Source organism: Pseudorasbora parva, chromosome 22 (assembly GCF_024679245.1).
Source record: "Pseudorasbora parva isolate DD20220531a chromosome 22, ASM2467924v1, whole genome shotgun sequence".
Lineage (NCBI taxonomy): Eukaryota > Metazoa > Chordata > Actinopteri > Cypriniformes > Gobionidae > Pseudorasbora > Pseudorasbora parva.
Window position 1 is genome coordinate 38,778,489 of NC_090193.1, and position 19,825 is coordinate 38,798,313.

At 39.7% G+C, this 19,825-nt stretch overlaps 1 protein-coding gene across 1 annotated transcript in view; it reads right to left on the bottom strand.

Annotated features, from left to right (window-relative positions):
- gli2b (GLI family zinc finger 2b) overlaps positions 1-17,481 on the bottom strand; it is a 115,576-nt gene extending 98,095 nt beyond the window's left edge. The window contains exon 1 of the mRNA XM_067431586.1: positions 17,127-17,481. The gene's annotated coding sequence lies outside the window, so the exon portion shown is untranslated. The remainder of the gene's footprint in view (positions 1-17,126) is intronic.
- Positions 17,482-19,825: the final 2,344 nt, after the last annotated feature.

Consider the following 19,825-nt stretch of genomic DNA (forward strand, 5'->3'; position numbering starts at 1 on the left):
AAACACCTTTCTGAATGTGAAGAGCACTGGAGAGCTCAGGGCGGGACGGCGCGGGTCAAAGAGCGTTCTCGGCGGAGCCACGTGCTCACGGCAGGACCGCTACGACGGGATAATACCGGTGTCAAAGACCAAACAGACAGATGGTCACGAAAGCAAATGCAAACAACAGGCCTCTCGCTGTTCCTGACGGTGTTTTTAATCAGCTACAGTCACGAGAGCGCCGGAGCTCTTCACGCCTGACCCCGCGTTATTCACTGGCCATCAAACACTACATCACAACTCCACTTTAAGAGCTGCAGTCAGTGCAGAATGTTCATATAAAGTAATAATAGTGAACACAGACTAATTTTATGATCATAAATATACTGATATAATATTTTTCCATTACATGCAAAATTTGCTTTTCCACACAGTAAAATTGCCTTTTTGAGTTATAGTGTAGACTGGATGCATAAAATAAAAACAAAATATAAATTTCATACAGAAAGGTCCAATTTATTTTAAGAATAAAAAGTGAATAAATGATAATATTAAAAATATATTTATTATATGAATTATTGAATAATTGTATAGTAATTATTACAACAAATTATATTTAAAATTTGACTAAAAGTATTTAGTCAGCCACCAATTGTGCAAGTTCTCCCACTTAAAAAGATGAGAGGCCTGTAATTTTCATCATAGGTACACTTCAACTAAGAGAGACAGAATGAGAAATAAAATCCAGAAAATCACATTGTCTGATTTTTAAAAGAATTTATTTGCAAATTATGGTGGAAAAAAAGTATTTGGTCAATAACAAAAGATCATCTCAATACTTTGTTATATACCCTTTGTTGGCAATGACAGAGGTCAAACGTTTTCTGTAAGTCGCCACAAGATTTTTACACACTGTAGCTGGTAGTTTGGCCCATTCCTCCATGCAGGTCTCCTCTAGAGCAGTGATGTTTTGGGGCTGTCGCTGGACAACACAGAATTTTAACTCCCTCCAAAGATTTTCTATGGGGTTGAGATCTGGAGACTGGCTAGGCCACTCCAGGACCTTGAAATGCTTCTTACGAAGCCACTTATTGATTGCCCGGGCAGTGTGTTTTTGGATCATTGTCATGCTGAAAGACCCACATTTCATCGTCAATGCCCTTGCTGATGGAAGGAGGTTTTTACTTAAAATCTCAAGATACATTCATTCTTTACTTTAAACGGATCAGTCGTCCTGGTCCTTTTGCAGAAAAACAGCCCAAAAGCATCAAAGCATTTCCACCCCCATGCTTCACAGTAGGTGTGGTGCAACTCAACATTCTTTCTCCTCCAAACACGACAAGTTGAGTTTTCACCAAAAAGTTCTATTTTGGTTTCATCTGACCATATGATATTCTCCCAATCCTCTTCTGGATCATCCAAATGCTCTCTAGCAAACTTCAGACGGGCCCGGACATGTACTGGCTTAAGCAGGGGGACACGTCTGGCCCTGCAGGATTTGAGTCCCTGGCGGCGTAGTGTGTTACTGATGGTAGCCTTTGTAACTTTGGTCCCTGCTCTCTGCAGGTCATACACTAGGTCCCCCTGTTCTGGAATTTTTGCTAACACTTCTTGTGATCATTTTGACCCCACAGGGTGAGATCTTGCGTGGAGCCCCAGATCGAGGGAGATTATCAGTGGTCTTGTATGCCTTTAATTTTCTAATAATTGCTCCCACAGTTGATATCTTCACACCAAGCTGTTTGCCTATTGCAGATTCAGTCTTCCCAGCCTGGTGCATGTCTACACTTTTGTTTCTGGTGTCCTTTGACAGCTCTTTGGTCTTGGCCATAGTGGAGTTTGGAGTCTGACTGTTTGAGGTTGTGGACAGGTGTCTTTTATACTGATAACGAGTTTTTTGTAGGTGACCAAATACTTATTTTCCACCATAATTTGCAAATGAATTCTTTAAAAATTAGACAATGTGGTTTTCTGGATTTTTTTTCTCATTCTAACTCACATAGTTGAAGTGTACCTATGATGAAAATTACAGGCCTCTCTCATCTTTTTAAGTGGGAGAACTTTGTGCAATTGGTGGCTGACTAAATACTTTTTTGCCCCACTTTATTTTGAAATACTATTATATATATTTCACTTACATTTATGGCGATCATTTTCTGGGAAATACATTAAATTGTACCGGTGAATACATAAGTAATAGTTTCAAATTGGCTGCACATTTTGAAAAGTACAGACTTTTAATAAATAAAGATGTTTCTTATAGTAACACAAATGAAAACTGGAAAATAATCCAGAACAGACAAACGTTGCCAAATCTTATTTCAATAACTCTGGATTTCACAGGAACCGGTCTCTACAGTCAAAGGCAGTTCATAAATTACAGGCCATGAAAGCTGTCACTTTATAAATAACACAGACTTTTTGTTTGAAAATGAATATTTAATTTAGTGTAAATGAGCATAAAAACAGACCCAAAAGCTCCATCCATAAATCCCAGCCCCTGCTATTCCACACAGTCCAAGCTACTCAATGAGGAACTGCAGCGTGTAAATGACTGGCTGGATTTTGTCTGGGAGTGTGTGACGGACGGCTATGTGTGTTTTTTATGACCGGCTGCCTGATGGCTCTCTTTGAAGGGCTCTAACAGGTGTGAGCGGCTTTTCTCCGTGAATCTTTGTGCCATTCAAGACCAGAGACCCCGCGGCATCTGAAAGCTCATTACGACGGCTCAGTCGGGAAAAAGCCCACCTCGTTAATTACAGCCGCTGAAATAACAGCGGCCATTCACACACACTGCTGCGGTGTGACCTGAGATCAGCGTGACAGGAGCGCTCTCAATGGCCTGATCTAGACGTGTGTTAAATGCTTTTATACAGTAGATGACGGTAAGTGAGAAAGTCTGTGATTTAAGGATTATTGCTTTAAACGTTAGTGGGAATTTACTACAAAACAAAAGTGATTTCAGTTCATTAGCATAGATGGATGGATGGATGGATGGATGGATGGATGGATGGATGGATGGATGGATGGATGGATGGATGGATGGATGGATGGATGGATGGATGGAATGATTGTTAGAACGAACGATGGATAGATGGATGGAATGATTGTTAGAACGAACAATAGAACAATGGATGGATGGATGGATGGAATGATTGTTAGATTGAACAATAGAACGATGGATGGATGGATGGATGGATGGATGGATGGATGGATGGATGGATGGAATGATTGTTAGAATGAACAATAGAACGATGGATGGATGGATGGATGGATGGAATGATTGTTAGAACGAACAATAGAACGATGGATGGAATGATTGTTAGAACGAACAATAGAAAGATGGATGGATGGATGGATGGATGGGTGGGTGGGTGGATGGGTGGGTGGATGGATGTATGGAATGATTGTTAGAACGAACAATAGAATTATGGATGGATGGATGGATGGATGGGTGGGTGGATGGATGGATGGAATGATTGTTAGAACGAACGATGGATGGATGGAAGGATGGATGGAATGATTGTTAGAACAAACGAACGATGGATGGATGGATGGATGGATGGATGGATGGATGGATGGAATGATTGTTAGAACGAACGATGGATGGATGGATGGAATGATTGTTAGAACGAACGATGGATGGATGGATGGATGGATGGATGATGGAATGATTGTTAGAACGAACAATAGAACGATGGATGAATGGATGGAATGATTGTTAGAACGAACAATAGAACAATGGATGGATGGATGGATGGAATGATTGTTAGAATGAACAATAGAACGATGGATGGATGGATGGATGGATGGATGGATGGATGGAATGATTGTTAGAACGAACAATGGATGGAATGATTGTTAGAACGAACAATAGAACGATGGATGGATGGATGGATGGGTGGGTGGGTGGATGGGTGGATGGATGGATGGGTGGATGGATGGATGTATGGAATGATTGTTAGAACGAACAATAGAATTATGGATGGATGGATGGATGGGTGGGTGGATGGATGGATGGAATGATTGTTAGAACGAACAATGGATGGAAGGATGGAATGATTGTTAGAATGAACAATATAATGATGGATGAATGGATGGATGAATGAATGAATGGATGGATGGATGGAATGATTGTTAGAACGAACAATAGAATGATGGATGGATGGATGGATTGTTAGAACGAACAATAGAACGATGGATGGATGAATGGATGGATGGATGGATGGATGGATGGAATGATTGTTAGAACGAACAATAGAATGATGGATGGATGGATGGATGGATGGATGGATGGATGGATGGATGGATGGATGGATGGATGGATTGTTAGAATGAACAATAGAACGATGGATGGATGGATGGATGGATGGATTGTTAGAACGAACAATAGAACGATGGATGGATGGATGGATGGATGGTTGGATATTCTATAGATTTTGATGGATTTCACTTTTTGCATTAAACATTTGAGAGCAAATAAATAAATACTTTTCAATCTTTCCAAACTCAGTATATCCAGCCGTGTCACTCAGCTCTATACACCCGCACTGCTATTCACATCAAATAAAGCCTTTAAGAAATGCTAATTAGCTATTCTTCTAATGAACAATCGTCATTTACATTTCTAACAAGCTTCTGACGCACAGCAGGATCTCACAGAGCAAATAATCCTGAGCTCATTGGTGAGCGATCAGTGTGTTGAGGAACACAAACAGCCATTCATCAGCCCATCAGAGCAACAATAGCAGCTTTAGCGGAGATAATTGAGCAGAGCAACAACAACTGAACTTTACATTCCCCTCAAGACCTCATTGTGCTCAAATCAATGGCATGTTGGTTTTAACAGCTCTGACTCTTCATCTGCGCTGTCAGTAAAACCACCAGAAGATGAGCTGCAAACAAATCTCAAAGCCTGAGAGTGTTTGCAGAGCCTCTGGATGTGGACTTCAGCCGTTTATAGAGCCAGCATTTGATCTGAAGGAGGTCAGACACGTCTCAGACGCTGCAGTTGTTCTGCTGTCAGAATCACACTCACAGGTTCAGTGAACCGCCCTCGTGAGAAAACGCCGTAAATCAGGAGGAAATACAGCTGTTGCTTATCAGACCAATGCCTCGCACAATCACACCTTTAAAGCGGTGGTTTCAAGCAATTTCCCTGTAACTTTAGTTAGTGTGTAATGTCGCTGCTTGAGCATTAGCAGTATCTGCAAAGTTACAGCGCTGAAAGTTCAAAGCAAACGGAGATATTGTCCTTTAAAGTAACGGCAGTTTATTGCCTACAAAAACGGCCGGTTTGGACTACAACGAGCTAATAAAATTCCCAATTCTTTAGCCAATAAAAATACAGGAAACTACATTTGGCCATCTAACCAATCTAAGACCATTGTGTTTTTCGGAGGGATGGGCTTCATAGAAGCAGGAAGCAAACGAGCCGTTCAAAGGACAGACAGCGGTGTGGAATAAAGGGAGAATAGAAGAAAAATATGGCGTTTAAGAAAAAAAAAAGTGTTAAGACAAGTTATACTGCGCCCCATAAACACAACCAAGCCTAGAAAAAAAACACGGAACCGGCCCTTTAAGAGTAAAAATGTGCTCGCGTTGCGTCTGAATTATCATAACATCGAGATGAAGAGTTTAAGTCCACCAGAGGATCCGCGTGTCCTGCAGAAATATTTAAAATCATAGACACTGGATATAATCAAATACACCAAACACACATGAGAGGTTGTAAATTATGGCTATTTTGGTTCTTACATGAGGTCACAATGCCATAAAAAATGATCCTAATTAAAACAGTAAAAGACCTGTTCATGAATTAACGGTGAAAAACTGTATCTAATGAAACATTTCATGTCATTTTACAGTAAAATACTGGTAAACGTGGAGTTTTCAATGGATGGATGGAATGTTATATAGAACGATAGATAGATAGATAGATAGATAGATAGATAGATAGATAGATAGATAGATAGATAGATAGATAGATAGATAGATAGATAGAACGATAGATGGATAGATAGATAGATAGATAGATAGATAGATAGATAGATAGATAGATAGATAGATAGATAGATAGATAGATAGATAGATAGATAGATAGAACGATCGATAGATAGAACGATAGATGGATAGATAGATAGATAGATAGATAGATAGATAGATAGATAGATAGATAGATAGAATAGATAGATAGAATAGATAGCTAGAACGATAGATAGATAGATAGATAGATAGATAGATAGATAGATAGATAGATAGATAGATAGATAGATAGATAGATAGAACGATAGATGGATAGATAGATAGATAGATAGATAGATAGATAGATAGATAGATAGATAGATAGATAGATAGATAGATAGATAGATAGAACGATCGATAGATAGAACGATAGATGGATAGATAGATAGATAGATAGATAGATAGATAGATAGATAGATAGATAGATAGATAGATAGATAGATAGAATAGATAGATAGAATAGATAGCTAGAACGATAGATAGATAGATAGATAGATAGATAGATAGATAGATAGATAGATAGATAGATAGATAGATAGATAGATAGATAGATAGATAGATGGATGGATGGATGGATGGATGGATGGATGGATGGATGGATGGATGGATGGATGGATGGATGGATAGATAGATGGATATATAGATATGATATTGATTTATAGTTCTATCTTTCTAGCATTCTATCAATCATTCTTTCTATTGCGGTTACTCTATCATTTTATCTTTAGTTTTTGTTTTTTTTGCTGTTCTGTTCAATCTGTAACATTTAATATTGTATTTTATTTCATTTTAAAATTTACAATCATGTTTTTTAAGGTAAGTTCTGGAAGCCACAGCTGTAAATTTCCCTGATGTTCACAGAAGAGTTTGCAACTTTTTCACGAGTTCATCAAAGCCGTGAACGTTTTCTACAGTCCTAAAGTCGCAGTCATTCAGAACATTCCAACTGTAGATCTGCAGTCGCGCTGCAATGCATCGACGAGCATTCGGAAACATTTCAGGCTTTTTGCATAAACATATTAAAGAAACTTCTTGACTACAAGATGAAAAAAGTGATCCAGAATAATTGACGAGACTGAAAGAACACAGACTAACACATCAAACACGCGCGCGCGGTGTTGAACTTCAGCCTCAGCGTGGAGAGTTTAGAGACACTACAGATTCCTGGGAGCGAATCCATCAGGACGGGTGGGGTTGGGAAGGAGAGAGACGTCCACACAAATGAATGTTTCCATATTCCAGGTGCAGTGAGCTTTCAGGAGAGCCGTTTGGCTCATCATGCTGGATTACTCACTGCAACCCCCTACCTCAGCGTCTGAATAATTACAGCTCGAGCTGTCGGCCAAACAAATGGCTCTGACAGAACGCTGAAAGGTCACATAGCCAAATCCCTCAGAGGGTCTCGGGATCTCGCGCTCCTTCTCTCCTCCGCTCATGCTGCAATTGTTCAAACTTTGGCTTGAAGTGTGTTTCTTCAGGTTCATGTGTCTTACAAGAGCACAAACACACAGAGCTGAACTTCAGAGGGAAGATTCCTAGAGGGAAAACCCTAGCGATCGCTCTTTCATCGGTTTGCACTTATGAAGAGGTTTTTCTCCTCCTAAAAAACACATAAAGAGTCCCGCAGGAGCACGTGCAGATCAGACCAGTCTGAGAAATGATTGAGCTCATATTCTGATAGACACTGATCTGAGATCATTTTGAGACATGCTTCATTAGCCCTAAACCCCAAAACACATAAATATGATGTCGTATGTAATAATTATATAGTCATATATACACTATAAAATAAAAAGTTGCTGCCTTAAATTTTGAATTACAATCAACTTCTTTTGTTGAACTTCGTTTGTTAAATCTTTTATAACTTATTTTTAAAAAGTTGAGAATTGCTTAACTTATTTATCATATAATTTATTTTACTCTGTGTGTGTGTGTGTGTGTGTGTGTGTGTGTGTGTGTGTGTGTGTGTGTGTGTGTGTGTGTGTTTTAAATATCTATTAATTCAATTAAAAAATATATTTTTGCAAATATGTTTTTATATATAAAACAAATTAATATATTTAAATATATAATATATTAATCATATATATAGATTGATGGATGGATGGATGGATGGATGGATGGATGGATGGATGGATGGATAGATAGATAGATAGATAGATAGATAGATAGATAGATAGATAGATAGATAGATAGATAGATAGATAGATAGAGATATCATATCTTTAGATATCATAATAAACAAATATATAAATATATTCTTTAGATATCAAAATAAACATTTATTTATTTTATATTACACATACACGCACAACCCTAAAAACTATAATAAACATACAAATAAACATGATATCGTTATATATTTTATTTTGGTGTCTACATTTTTGTTAATATGTTTATAGATAAAACATTTTTATCAAACATCGGGTCAGAAGAACATTACTTTTTTTTTTAATATATATATATATACCTTATGTTATTTATTTCAACTCCTAAATGGTTTCGAAAGAAAAAAGTTGAATTGTAAACGTATCACATGACGCATCAGAGCGGCCGATTCTGTGTCGTTTCAGCAGACCATTGCATTCCTCGCTGATTTAAACCTGAGTCCATCAGGATAATAATTCTAGCAAATTCCAAGCAATATTACTCATAAGCGAGTGAAGCTTAGCCACAGGCGGTGGACATGAGGAGATATCGCTGGAGATACAAACAACATGTCCGCCGCTCATGCCTCCCTTAAGTCCCAGCGTTTGATATAAGACAGTCCTGAGAGTCCGGATGGGACGGAGGGTTCAGCGCTGCTAATGGCGTGCTTCAGTAATGGACGTGTGTGAGTTGAGGTGATAGTGGAGCCCCACGGCTCAGATCACACCCCCCGCTGCTAAGTGCAATATCCTGTGGACGATCTCCATCAGTGTGACCAATGCCGAACAGATGTTGCAGCTCCAGCCCCCGCTGAAGTTCAGAGCAGGGAGGATTCCTCCTGCCTCCCCAAATCAGCCGACAACGCGAGTACATCTCACATGTGCCGCGAGTCCTCCAGAGAGCCACTGCGGCCTCAGATGCCAACCCACCGGCGACAGGTTTTCTTAACAGCACGCTTTGATCCGCGGGCCAAATGGTGTTTTAGGAGACACTTGCGGTTTGACACCAGGACTGTAATGTAAACTTCCTCTCTGTTCTGTTCTACCGTTTACAACCACTTACATGGGCAGTTATAACAGCTTTTAGTGTTGAGACGGCGGTGACTTCAGTAAAGAAAGCTGGCGAGAGTTTACAAATAAAGTTCGTTTGGCTTTTAGTATGAACATGTTGGCCTTACTGTTAAATATACACTCCAAAACAATGACATTAACATTTAGAAGATATAAGCACTCAAAACTTATACTCTCTCACTTCTGCCTTTGATGACATCACTCTGCACTTCAGCTTCTTATTAGATTTTCTGTCCAATCAAATGCTCTGTAGAATCTGAAGCCCCGCCCCCTGCATTATAAACAGCTGCTTAAGCTGCAGCTGAAATCTCAGACAGTGCACTATATAGGGGACAGGGAATGATCAGACAGTGCACTATATAGGGGATAGGGAACGATCAGACAGTGCACTATATAGGGGATAGGGAACGATCAGACAGTGCACTATATAGGGGATAGGGAACGATCAGACAGTGCACTATATAGGGGATAGGGAACGATCAGACAGTGCACTATATAGGGGATAGGGAACGATCAGACAGTGCACTATATAGGGGACAGGGAATGATCAGACAGTGCACTATATAGGGGATAGGGAACAATCAGACAGTGCACTATATAGGAGACAGGGAACGATCAGACAGTGCTCTATATAGGGGATAGGGAACGATCAGACAGTGCACTATATAGGGGACAGGGAACGATCAGACAGTGCTCTATATAGGGGATAGGGAACGATCAGACAGTGCTCTATATAGGGGACAGGGAACGATCAGACAGTGCTCTATATAGGGGATAGGGAACGATCAGACAGTGCACTATATAGGGGACAGGGAACGATCAGACAGTGCTCTATATAGGGGATAGGGAACAATCAGACAGTGCACTATATAGGGGACAGGGAACGATCAGACAGTGCTCTATATAGGGGATAGGGAACGATCAGACAGTGCACTATATAGGGGACAGGGAACGATCAGACAGTGCACTATATAGGGGACAGGGAATGATCAGACAGTGCACTATATAGGGGACAGGGAACGATCAGACAGTGCTCTATATAGGGGACAGGGAATGATCAGACAGTGCACTATATAGGGGACAGGGAATGATCAGACAGTGCACTATATAGGGGACAGGGAACGATCAGACAGTGCTCTATATAGGGGACAGGGAATGATCAGACAGTGCACTATATAGGGGATAGAGAACGATCAGACAGTGCACTATATAGGGGATAGGGAACAATCAGACAGTGCACTATATAGGGGACAGGGAACGATCAGACAGTGCACTATATAGGGGACAGGGAACGATCAGACAGTGCTCTATATAGGGGATAGGGAACAATCAGACAGTGCACTATATAAGGGATAGGGAACGATCAGACAGTGCTCTATATAGGGGATAGGGAACGATCAGACAGTGCTCTATATAGGGGATAGTGAACGATCAGACCGTGCTCTATATAGGGGATAGTGAACGATCAGACAGTGCTCTATATAGGGGATAGGGAACGATCAGACCGTGCTCTATATAGGGGATAGGGGACGATCAGACAGTGCTCTATATAGGGGATAGTGAACGATCAGACCGTGCTCTATATAGGGGATAGTGAACGATCAGACAGTGCACTATATAGGGGATAGTGAACGATCAGACAGTGCTCTATATAGGGGATAGGGAACGATCAGACAGTGCTCTATATAGGGGATAGGGAACGATCAGACAGTGCTCTATATAGGGGATAGTGAACGATCAGACCGTGCTCTATATAGGGGATAGTGAACGATCAGACAGTGCTCTATATAGGGGATAGTGAACGATCAGACCGTGCTCTATATAGGGGATAGGGGACGATCAGACAGTGCACTATATAGGGGATAGGGAGCGATCAGACAGTGCTCTATATAGGGGATAGGGAGCGATCAGACAGTGCTCTATATAGGGGATAGAGAACGATCAGACAGTGCTCTATATAGGGGATAGGGAACGATCAGAATACGGACAATATGGTATATGGACGTAGTGTCCGTGACGTCACCTATAGGTTTCCGATGAGCCGTTCTGAAGTATAAAGTAGAGACGAGCTGGCCTTTGCTATTTTGTCAGCACATCATTGCGTCACGCACGGATAACAGAAAATGGGCAAAGAGGCAGGATGTGGGCGGAGCTTAGGTGAGGCAATACTAACAGACAGCAGACATACGCCAATCCACCTGTCACTCAAAGTGAACACGCTCCTAATTATGCAGAACTTTAAGGCTTTATATAATGTAAACGAAAAGGTATAAAAAGATTCACCCCCCTCACATTCGTCATGAAGGGCAAAATTAGCCGTATAGACCAAAACCACATTTTGTACCAGACTGTAAACATGTTTTATTCTGCAGTAAAGTTGGGCAACTTAAAGGGATAGTTCACTTTAAAATAAAAATTCTGTCCTCCTTTACTCTCCCTCAAGTTGTTTCAAACCTGTATGAATTTCTTTCTTCAGCTGAACACAAGGGAAGATATTTTGAAGAATGTCAGTAACCAAACAGTTACCTGGAGCCATTGACTCCTATAGTATTTTTTTTCCTACTGTGGAAGTCAATGGCTCCAGTTAACTGTTTGGTTACTGACATTCTTCAAAATATCTTCCCTTGTGTTCAGCTGAAGAAAGAAATTCATACAGGTTTGAAACAACTTGAGGGAGAGTAAAGGATGACAGAATTTTCATTTTAAAGTGAACTATCCCTTTAAAGGAGCTGTGTGTAAGAAAAGTATTTCAATTAATCATAAAATGGCCCTGATATGTCACTAGACATTAAGAAATCATGTTAATTTCAAATACTTCTATCACTGACAACAGTATATAGTCCAGCCAGGATATTGTCATTTAAAAGTTGTTGTTGCAGCCCTCAACTGATGTTGATGATGTCATGTTGTGTTTTGGCCTGAAGCTCCGCCCTCCACCTATCAACCAATCACGAAGTCAGTAGTTTTTCGGCATCCAGTTTGCCAGATCTGCTCTAGTTACCACAGCTGCAGCTACAAACCTTCCTGCTGATCCTGGAGCCAATCTGGCAACCTCGAGTCAGGGGGAGGGGGATACACCGCTCTACAGTCATTTGAAAGTTTTCGCAGTACCAGTTTTGGCCACAATCTTACATACGCTTCCTTTAACATGAGCTCAATGAGATTCTGCTCCTTCTGGAGCCTGTCTCTTGTGGTCAGTTGAGGAATTGCAGTTTAAGTCAGTTCTGTATTGGCTTCAACAGAATCTGGGAGAGGTTGCCACTTGATCCAGGCATGATTAAACTTAACCAGATCTTGACCTTTAACCCTGTGTGATTGCAAAGGCCTAACATATGGAGTTCAGTCCATCCTTCAGTGAAAAGTGTCGTGATGGGTATCAAACATGCCCCAATGCAAAGACACATGAGTCACAGAGGACTGTGTGTTTTACAATAACTGAATCTGGATAATGTAAACATCTGCGCTGCATGTCCGGAGCTGTTAAACACGTCTGAACCGGCGCTAGGCCACGAGCCAGCGCTCGTGAAGCCGCCAGGGATTTTCTGCTATCAGGGATTTGTCTGAAACATGTACGATTCCATCAGCTATGAAAGCGATGATGATCCATCTGTATGACTGCGCATAAACCCACGGCTCTCTGCTGTCAAAAGTTCTTTAGGTATTAAAGGAGTATCATCCGGTTACTGCATCCCTTCAGGAATTCATTAAGTCCCGAATCAAAGCCAGCCAAGAGGCGCTACGGATACCCATCACATTTCATAGCGGCGCGAGCATCTTCTGCTCCCAGCGGCTCGCCGATCTTTGATTTCAAAGCGTCTGGTGGCGTGTGATGGCCTTTCAGGAGACAGCGATTCTCTGATTTCATTCTCCGTAATTAGACGGTGCTTGATGCGTGATTGTCTCTGGTTGATGAAGGCCTTTCTACAGGCTCTTTTTCCCTGGAGTTTCGAGCTGGTTGTTGAATTAGCCCATCTCCAGTAGAACTTAGATGCTTAGATAATACAATGCTAGAAAAATATAAATCGGTATGAACAGCAGGAGGTTTTGAAGCACACTTTAATCTGACTATCAGAAGTATCTTAGATGCTTAGATAATACAATGCTAGAAAAATATGGATCTGTTTGAACAGCGGGAGGTTTTGAAGCGCACTTTAGTCTGAATATCAGTAGTATCTTAGATGCTTAGATAATAAAATGCTAGAAAACAGGGATGCCTGATTTCGAAGCACATCCCACGACGATTCACCAAAGAAAAACCCACAACAGACCACAGAGGAACCACAGCACGAGCTCAACAATATCCACAGCGATCCCAGACGGAGCGAACAGAAGCGGGAATCAAAGGGAGCGATGCAGTTTACATGAGCAGCGGATTCACTCTGACAGTTCAAAGCTCTCGACGCGCTTCTCCAGGCCGGAGAGGAAAGAAACTTCTCACAACTGGACGAGCACTCGCCCGAGCACTCTTTCTCAGAGACGGGTCTCCATTCAGGCTGCTCAACATCATCATTGAAATATCATGAAGTATCACGTGATGTTGTGCAGCGGCTCTCAGCGGTCTCAGGTCTGTTCTGATAACCTCAGAGAGCAGGAATAAAATGCCATGCTAAATCATGCATATCTTAAATAGAAAAATATTTGTAATAATAAATGAATTACTTAAAATGCAAGAATTTATTTATTTTGTATTATATATGTTATATTATATATATATTTATCAATGTATTTATGTATTAATACATAGCTAGACACACATATATATACAATTTTATTATAATAAATATTTTATTATGTATTTAAGTAAAAAAGAATAAGTGAGATGTATAATTAATTTAATATAATATAATTAACATAAAATTCATGTATTTATTAATTTGTATTTTGCTATTCTAGCTATATGTTAATATATCTATCTATCTATCTATCTATCTATCTATCTATCTATCTATCTATCTATCTATCTATCTATCTATCTATCTATCCATCCATCCATCCATCCATCCATCCATCCATCCATCCATCCATCCATCCATCCTAAATAAAAAAAATATATCTGGTTAAAAATGATTCAGACACCAGATATATATATTTTTTACAAGTGTGTGCAAGACACTAAAGTTAATTTCTGTAAGAGATGATGGCAAAATAAAGTAAACTGTGACAAAATAAACCTAAAAAAATCCTCATACAGTGACTATCAGTAAAATTGATTTTAAAAAATGTGGGACCAAAATGATTCAGACCCTTTGACCTGAAGTGTTTTTTCTTTAATTGCTAATGTGACCTTTGACACCACAGACTGAACAAAATGAAGCGATGGTCATTGGTTGAGCTAAATTGGTGTTATCTAAGTGTGTTCTTAAATCTAACATCTGATTGGTTGATTGTAATCCATTACATCGCTTTTAATCAAAGTTATCAGACATTACGAGACAGTTTAACTCTTGAGTTCTTGTCATATTTTATTAGCATTTTCTAAAGTAGTAAATAAACTGTGATAGTGTGAGAAAATGTGGAAGGTGTCTGAATAAGTTTTGGTTTGACTATATATATATATATATATATATATATATATATATATATATATATTAATGCATAGCTAGACATACATACACACAGATTAAGTACTACAATATAATATAGTAATATATAATATAATACATTTAGACACATGTTAGCATGGGCAGGTTGTGTGACACCTCATCCTCAAAAACCACAAATAAATCTGCACAAGGTAAATCCACCCAGATGATATTAAACACACGTTTAGTGTGTCTTGGGTTGTGAAACATAAGCACAGGAGCAGTTGTGTCGCTTGAGAATCTTTCAGCCAATCATGAAATCACAAGATCGACTTCTAAACATTCAATGTGCGTTTTGTGATATACTCTGCGATCTGATTGGCTGCAGCAATACACACAGGTTCAGTAATAGACTGATGAACAAAATCACATTGTTAAAAGTTAAGCTGGTTTGCACTAATGGCCCAATCAGAGGCGTTTAAAAACCGTAATGAGCTAATGCAAGGGCGATTAAAGCTGTCGAGGAAACACATCGTCAGCAAATAATGTGTTGTTGACAGTCAGGCAGGTGTAACAATGAGAAGATAATAAAACTCCAGCAGTATCTTTTGTCCAAACTGCGCTCAGAATGAAACAACACACGTCTTCAGGGGTCAGCGACTCACAATGGAGGGACTTCTGAGGAGCTCGACTTCCCTGGGATTTCTTGACCTATTGGCAGTGACTGACCTTATATACTCCTGTGAGAAAGCCTATTGTGCTGTGGAGTCTTAGCAAGACAAACAAGAGAGTTCCCTGCGGTCTTAAAGAGCCTTAAGACAATCCCGCAGAGGAAAGCAGCTTTTTAACGCTTATGCTCATCAAACTTCAGTAACTTTGAACTCGGTGTCAGCTCTTTTCCAAATGTGGAATATTTCAGAGCCACGGCGGCGATCTCGAGAGAAACGTTCGAATGCTTTATGCAGGAAAATTCCACCGACTAGAACACAAGTGGCCTTTTTTCTTACTAATGTTTCTACATTAATTACGCTAGACGTTAAGTTTGGAAATTGTCCCGAAACGCCTCCACAAATAGCCTGAAACTATGTGCAGGGTTCCAGACATCTGGCACGTATTTTACTGCTCGTGGGTTTGTTCACCTGGAATCGCTGATGCTTTATTTCACGAGGCAGGCCGAAAGCGCTCTCTGTTAATTGGTAAGGACGTGTTGAGCTCTTGTCTCAACTTCTGAATCGTCTCTGCGGGGAGTTTTACTCACTTTCCATTCAGGCCTCTGGTATTTTTCAGCTCCTCTACTTTCGCACCATTGGCTTCATTAAATTCTTCTCCAATGAGGAGGATAAGAAAAGGGCTGACGGACACTGAGAGAGCGGGATGTGTGAAAAAGGCTCCGGGGGAGATGAAAGAGGCCCCTGCGGCCCCGGGGCCCCGGTGACCGTCAGCTCGGCCGGACCTGAATAATCCTGAATGGGCCCGTCGTTCTTTCACATCCTTTTCAACCTCTTTATCCTGACTGCTAGCACTCTTCATTGCGCACAATGGCAAATGCACTAAAACTGTTTTCTCATGCTAATGGATGTGAACTCACTCCCACCGAATGCTTTTTGCTTTTCCTCCAGGATTTAAATGGGCCAATTAGAGGCTGTTATTGCTCCTCGTCTTCTATATTCTCTGAGTTTTTCCTCTTTTTCAAGCGAATCGCACGTTTTATCAGTAACGCAACGGCCGAGACGGATCACAGAAATTGATTGTAAGAATTTGAGGAGGAAAAAAAGCAGGCGGTAAACAAGAGCGTCTGAAGAGCAAACATCAGGTCTTTCAACTCTCAACAGCTTGTGCAGCTCTCTGAACTTCTGTCTGCATTCATTATCCTCTTATTCACTCACATCGAGTCTATTATGCTGTTTACTTAAGCTGATTTCTACAACACATGCAAAAAAAACAAAAAAAGTAACTTCTCAATAACTTTGGGAGGGCATTAAAATGCATATGCACTTTGTTAAATGAATGAATGATGTCTTTCTAACACGCCTGGATGAGTGGATGTGTTGGGGATTGGCGCCTGGCACCTTCTGATCACATCTTCCCCCATATGGATCAAATTGCAGCAGAATGTTTGAGATTCCAGTGTCAGGAGTCAAACAAGAGACGAAATGAGCTCATGCCTTCTTAAACCCAACCTAAAATTGTATTTTAAAATAGCTGGGTTTGTGCATATTTGACCCACGCGCATTTTTTTAGTCCATCTGAACAATTTCCCTCCAAAATAACTCAATTTAAAACTGTAAAAAAAGGTTGGAGTCATACTTTTTCCATGCAACTCAAAAAATAACAATAACAACACAAATTGTTCTAAGCAGCGATGCATGCATGAATCACTCACCGGCTCTGAAGAGCGGATCAAACCTCCAAAACTCGCGATCAAACTCTTTCTTCACTGGAAACTTTCTGGCTCCAGAAAACAGAAGCGCGTCCCGCGAACATCCATCAAAGCACGAGCGAAGATCTTCACGAGAACCGGCGGGGCTGAGGGGAGAATCGCGCGGAAAGTTCACTTTCGGATTCTTCTGTAACTTTTACGGTCCATCAGTGAGAAGGAACGAATGGAGTTTGCATCATCTGAGCGCGCGACGACGACACACCGAGCGAGCGGGCGCGCGCACGCGGAATCAGATCACAGAAGTTTGGCGAATAAAAACAACAGAAGAGTTTGAGAACGCGACTGTTTGCGGTGAGACCCCCGGGTGATCTGTTTTCAATGCTCTCTCTCTCTCTCTCTCTCTCTCTCTCTCTCTCTCTCTCTCTCTCTCTCTCTCTCTCTCTCTCTCTCTCTCTCTCTGATGGGTCGGGCTTCACACTGAACTGATCGCGTTGGACTAAAGTTACATCAAGTTTTTCTACAAGGTCATCCTGGAAGAAATCACACACAGAGAAAATCAAAGAAAAAGCATGCACTTTTAAAGAAATTGGCTTACTAATAAATACGTGAGCGCCATTTAAAAAAAAAAGCCTATTTAGTTAAAGATGCATTTTTAAAATTTGAACTATTAATATATTATTCTTTAGTGCCGAGAAGAGAAACAGAGCCTCGTATCGATGCATTTCGTCCCAGATCTCACGCCTCATCCATCACTTTTAGCTGACTGTGGCTCTGCATTTCCAATAGAAAATGGAAATGGGGTCAAAACTAATTCACGTGAAGTTTGCAGATAAAACAACAATTAATTACGCTTAATTAACGCGCTTAGACATGAGCTGCTGTGATGCGATACATTATGCTTAAATCACCATTAAAACCAGGTGGGTTATTTTAGTACACTTCAGAATACTGTAATTAAACTCTGACATCACGTTCATATATAGTGCATAACATGATGATACGCAAAATGCACAAAGAAAGGAAAATTATGTGCTTATTATTATTTTCGCTCACCAATTACAAGGAAAAAAGACAAATCTGAAGTGGCAAATGGAAACTGGTCGAACATTGAATCGTGTTGAAACATGGTTTTAAATATGAGCTGGTGCTTGAATGGAAGCACAAACCTGAATGTGTGAATGCAGATAAAATTTCGAGTGTTTAAAGATGTTTTAGATATTTTTATTAGATATTTAGTTGTTTTAGATAGATTTCTTAAGTGCCACGAATCTAGCATTTTTTGCGTCCTGTTACAGCAGAAAAAAGAGACACCGTACAGCCCTAAAAATCACACACACACACACACACACACACACACACACACACACACACACACACACACACACACACACGAGTGTGTTTAGTGCAACTCTAGGATTTTTCCATTTTGGACACAGTCTGACTCTGAACCGATACATAATGCATTTTGGAGAATGTTTTTGCATTCAAAGGGCGAGGGCTAGTTTTCACACAGAAAAGTGACCAGATTTTGAGTCAAAGGTCCGATTACAAATGACTTTTTTTCTCTTGCACTGATTTTGCATGTTGGTTTCTAACACCTATCACTGAGTTCATTGAAATTAAACATTTGAGTTAATACAATGAAGGAGATAGTTATCTGAACCATATTAATTATCTAAGTTGATTTGACTAAAGAATTATTTTTTTACAGCGTAGTTCAAATCTGCCTTAAATTTAGTAATTATATGCATCAAACCAAAATTCCAATTTGTATTTTCCATAATTGGAACAAGTTATTGCATTTAATACTGTAATTTTATACAGTTTATTCATTTCAATATTTGCAAGACAATTATGTGCTTTATAATAATTTAACAAATATTTTGTACACTGTAAAAAAATATACATTATCAGTAAGTCATGGAAACATGTTTTACATATCTGTAACTCATAGAAAATAAGTTAAGCAAATATAATTTCTTTTATATGTGTTAGATGAGATTTAATTTCATTCAAGTTTAAATGACTTAAACAGCCAAGTGGACTGTACTTAAAAAATATGTATTTTAAAAATTATTTTACTATTTATTTAAGATAAAAAGCACATAAAAGGCTGGTTAATGGCAGATTTTGACATGCCCCATAAAGTCAGCACGTGTTAAATGAACTTTAACAATTTTGTCCTATATAATAATGGTGGACTTTTTTGTAAACCCTTAACTAACCCTTTTTTCTTTTCTTTTCTTTTTTCTTTTTCTTTTTTCTTTTTACAAAAATTGTCAAATATATATACTAGAGTAAAAAAGTGTGACAACTAGCCTCGGTCTCTGTTACAGCTCATTTTTCTTCATCCATTTATTATTATTATAACACTGGGTAATCAATATCCTTTCTAATAAAGTTCCTAACCACAGAAAAAAAGCACAAATGACTTTTCTGATGATGTGTTTTATGAGTTTTAAATCAAATCGACATTGCTCACCCACCCAACACCCGTCTTCTGAGATTTCTGTACTGATCGTTTTCTTGTCATCTGCTCAAAACATTTCTGACAGCAAAGAAAATTCTTCAACATCCACGAAACCTTCCGATGACCTTCCTGTCAGACTCAGGTTTCACACGAACGGCCTGTTATGCGACAGCGCCATCTAGCGTTTACAAGGAGCCGGTGCTTGATGGTAAAAACTGATGCAAACTGTTCA